Here is a 5,178-nt window from a genome sequence, read left to right as displayed (position 1 = left end):
TGTTAAACATTATTCATTGAGAATGTAGAATTGCTTTAGACAGCTTAAAACCTGCAGATATGTTTGGCTATAATTTGAACACAACAATTATTTATATTAACATATTTTCTCAGGTGTACAAAACTTAGTAAAAGGCATGTGATAGCTTCTTATAGATATATATTTCAACATTCCATCACTTCTGTCATTATTAATAAAAGGTATGGATTTAGGCCCACTCAATTCTAAATGGCTTTTCCCCAGTGAATTGTTAAATTGTAAACTGAACTAAAAAAAAAAAATGACTCGGTCTTATTATTGCTGATGTCTTTAAATAATTCTAGATAATGAAGCACTTCAAAAGTTCTTACAAACCTAAGAGTTACACCATTTTGTCTGGTGGTTTTCTATGGAAAACTTAAAGGTCCTAGAACTCTCAATGGCCAATTCTTTCATTCCTCAATTCTGAGCAGGTTCTACAAATATCTAAATTCAAAAAGAAAGCACCATTTTATAAAATAATATGAGTTAAAAAAGTCTAAGGTAGTAGAATTCACTACTCATGTTTTATAAATGTATGTTGAAACAATTAGAAATTGGAAAATTCTGGGACACAGAGAATACATACTTATTGATTTAATTTCAAGTAATTGGCTTTCATGTGAATATTTTAAAAAGGAAAACTTAATGAATAACACAAATTATATATTTTGTAAAGGGAACCACATAGTAGGAGTCCGTGAATCACAATGGTCCACTCTGTGAACTTCCACCAGGATATGAGCTCCACGTAGATATTTATCCATCTACATGTTGCCAGCATTTAGCACAGAGTCTTATATACCACTCTATATAATAAGCACCTACTGAATTGAATTGGATAGATGGTGTTAATTTCATCTGTCAAGCGTGTCATTTTCCTCACTGGGAAAAATGTGTCCTTTGCTTTGCCTCTGAAATACAAAGTGAATATGGAAGGATTTACATTTACAATTTTGGCAGATTTATCTTCCAGTCATCTACAGGCATAACTTAATAAATACTAGTCTTATTTAGTTTTAATCTCTGTCTGAATGAAACTTGATGGCATTTCTATCACCAACACTTAAGGTATGCATTGGATTTAGAGACAATGAGAAAAAAAGTTGGATTCACAAAACTTAAGGTAAAATAGATATTTCAAAATAGATATTTCTCAATAATTCAGAAAAAATGTACGAAGTGGTATGTTTCCAGTTCCCTCTCCTTATCAATAGTAATGTGATTGTTGAACAGGTATCTATTTCCCTGTTCTCACAATCTCAAGGGTGTAGCTGATCTAACTACAAAGTTTCCTGGCAGCTGCAAAGTCGCTTTCAAGCTGTGTTATCCGCTGTTCTAGGTGAGCAAGTTCCACTTTGTGTTTCTGTTGGGTAGCTGAACAACCAAATGCAATGACTGCAAGCTCTTTTCTAGCATTTCAATCGCAAGAACAGCCTTCTCCCCCACATATCCGTCAAATGTATTAGCTGTTGCGGGTTTTTCTTCCTCTGTGATCTACTCACATTCTGAAACTTCCATCGATGTTTGCATTGCATTTAAGATCATGGTTAAAATGAGAAATTAATGTTCATGGTACCAGAAATATTCTGTTCATTATATTCTCTAAATATTATTATAGACCTACTTAGAAAAAAATAAACAAGCATGTCGCTCTGGTAGTACGGCTAATGTAAATGTAGAAACTGAGGAATAGCAAAGTGAAACCAATTATCTCAGCCCTGGGGTAGTTTCACAAATACTGCTGAGACATCTCAGGGAATCAAGAAGCTATAATATTTTTGCAGCAAGCCTAAAAGCAGGACTTCTACATGCCTGTTTTATGTAATCACAGTATTTCTCCTCTCTTAAGATTTATTCCGAGATGCCTAGTCAATTTGATTTCTTATTTTTACAATTAATTACCAGGTACTTAATTAGTTGACAATTTTTATTGCATTTTACAAAAGAATTTCATATGAATTTTCTCATTTCATCCCTATTATAAATGTCAAGTATTATCATTCCATTTTATAAATAAACTCCAAAGTCGTTGCTCTTTCTACTATACCATATTATTATTTTTGAGAGATTTGAGTTTTATGATACACAATGATGAGTTAATAAACTGACTTTTTAAAAAAGATTTGTTTGTTTTAGAGAGAGAGAGAGACAACATGCAAGCAGGGGGAGGGGCAGAGGGAGAGAGAGAATCTCAAGCAGATTCCCTGCTGAGCATGGAGCCCAACACAGTTGGATCCCATGACCATGAGATCATGACCTGAGCCGAAATCAAGAGTCGGATGCTTAACCAACTGAGCCACCCAGGCGCCCTGTTAATAAACTGACTTTTAAATTAAAAAAAATGTGTGGGGCGCCTGGGTGGCTCAGTCAGTTAAGTGTTTGTCTTTCGCTCAGGTCATGATCTCGGGGTCCTGGACTCAAGCCCTACATGGCGCTCTCCTGCTCAGTGGGGAGTCTACTTCCCAATCTCCCTTTTTTTCTGTCCCTCCCCCTGCTAGTGCTTTCTCTCTCTCTAATAAATAAATAAAATATATTTTTTTAAAAAGTGAACTTAGTCAAGTGCCTGGTATTCCATCCTCAAAAATTGCTTCAAAACAATGTCATAAATCTATGGGGGATTCCCTTGGAACCACAAAAGCAATCATGATTAAAATCTGATAACACTATTAGCCATTAATGTTTAGTTTGCCCACATTGTGATTGGGTTGTTGGTCAGTCAATAAGTAGAGATGGAAATGTGCATAATAGCAGAGAATAATCAAGGAGATCCGAAGAATTGGGTATACTACACTGCAAGCAGTCAGCCCTGTGTGTCATAAAGTAGAATCAGGAAAACTGAACTATGGGCAGTTAGCAAAAAGATTATAGGATGGAATCTTAGGATGTTAGACTGTAGGCAGAAAACACCAAAAATTATAAGTTAAAATCAAGAAATACTAGACGGTAGGCAGTGAATACCAAGTGTCCTAAGTACGAAGTGGTCTTTCCTCTAAATCTCATTTTTCAAAGGGTCCTAGTTGAAACCTGCTGTTGCTTGGTATGTGATAAAATCAGAAAATTAGAATTTTAACCAGTCCTATTATCATGAGCTTAGCTGATCATTATTGATTGTTGAGATTCAAAAGAACCCCTGTCTGTAACTGTTAGTCTACACAATGTGCCAGAATTAAGCCATTACTTGATTGAGGCCAGGGACTATATTATTTGTTTTTACTCAGTGGTCTTTGCTCTGTTTTGGCATATAATAGTTACTCACAAATGCATGTCGGATTGAACTGATGTCTTCAGCAGCAACAATAACAGTGATAACAACATGTTAAAAACACACCAAATTCCTGTATTTGGAGAACAATATCCATAAAGAGACTGTATTACAAAACCTGCTTCACTAATTTGGAATTCATATAGTAAAAATCAAATGATAAATTACTCATAGTTTCCAAAATCTGGAAGATGAGAAGGTTAATAATGATAGTTACAGCTATAATCTATGGTATCTCTTAAACATATAATAAATTTCATGGGAATAAATGACTACTTAATTCTGAGGAACAAACATGATGGTTGATCATATTTATCCTAAAGAACATATAAGTCTTTTAAAAGCAAAACGGAAAAATCCATAGCCAGGCTTGTTTAGAAGTTTCATAGTGTTATTATTTGTGTGTTTTCAAATAAAATTCAGGGTGTGGAACTGTAATCTTAAGCAGTACTAATACTCACTATAATTTCTGTGTCAGTGTTTTGTTTTGTTTTTTATTGCAGCATAAAGTAGTCAAAGTATTGTATATGCCAAAAGCTAACATCTCACCAGATTGAACTCGAACCCAGAACAGGGTTTCCAAGCCAATTTAAGTTTCCACCAAAGCTGCACCACTTATTAACTATATAAACTTAAACTACTAAACCTCCCTGAGTCTCAGTTTTCTCACTTTAAAATGAACATATAATATCTCTCTCATAGAGATGCTGTTAAGATAAAAAGAAATAATACATTTGGTATATTTCTGACACAGTAGACACTTAAGAAAAAAGCTATTAATACTTTTATACTGGGTCATTATTTTTTTTTACCTTAAAAGTATATTTCAATTTAAGGAATTATGAAAATTATTACAGAGCCACCATGTATAAAAATTACTGTATTTTAAAATCCATTATTTTTCTGAATCATGTGTTTAAATGTCTCCTTACTATGTTTTGTATAATGATGAAACAAATCCATTAAGGGAAGTCTATGGAATTTTTTTTAAAAAACAAACTTGTCAGATTATCAAGAAATAATCATAATTTAATAAAAAATTACTTTTGACAGAGTGGAAGTGCCATCATTATTTTGTACTTATTTTCAAATGGAAGGTTCTGGGGCTTACTCTCTGGTTACTTGGAGGTTTAACTCTGGTAAGTAGATGTTAACCCCACACTGATCTAATCTAGAGGTCAGATGTTAAGGGATAGATATAGGCCAATAAAACTGTCAGGTCAGAATTTGGTTTTCAAGCCAGATGTAGTAATATAGAGGACAGTATAGTATTTAGAAGGGAGAGAGAGAGAGATTGATTCTATGTGAGTATGTGAGTACAGTTGTGATGGAGTCCTGAGAAGAAAAGAATGTAGGTCAGTGAGAATGAGGTTAAGATATAAAAAGGGCAGAATATCCACAAAACAAACAAACAAACAAACAAACAAAAACCAAATAGGTGTCAACACCTAGCTATTCCTTTTTTTTTTTTTTTCTTTTAAGATTTTATTTATTTATTTAACAGAGCACAAGCAGGGGGAGCGGCAGGCAGAGAGAGAGGGAGAAGCAGGCTCCCCACTGAGCAGGAAGCCTGATGTAGGGCTCAATCCCAGGACTCTGCGATCATGACCTGAGCCGAAGGACCGACTGAGCTACCCAGGCACCCCTAGCTGCTCCTTCTTAATTGTGGCTAGTAAGTTATACTTGAGTGATCTGCCTGACTTACTTTCCCTACGAAAGGCTCTGAGAAAACACTACCGGTAAACAAACAGAATAGACATTTCGTTGTACAGGTTGATTCATGGACTTTATCAATTGGTTTCTATTAAAGTTGAGTTCTCCCATCTGGCATATGGAACTATGTGATATACTCAGAGCTTGTCATAAGAATCAGTTTACATACGTGTCCATGAGCC

This window comes from Neomonachus schauinslandi, chromosome 4 (assembly GCF_002201575.2).
Source record: "Neomonachus schauinslandi chromosome 4, ASM220157v2, whole genome shotgun sequence".
NCBI lineage: Eukaryota > Metazoa > Chordata > Mammalia > Carnivora > Phocidae > Neomonachus > Neomonachus schauinslandi.
The sequence above is the reverse complement of the archived record's forward strand: the minus strand, read 5'-3'. Positions refer to the sequence as shown.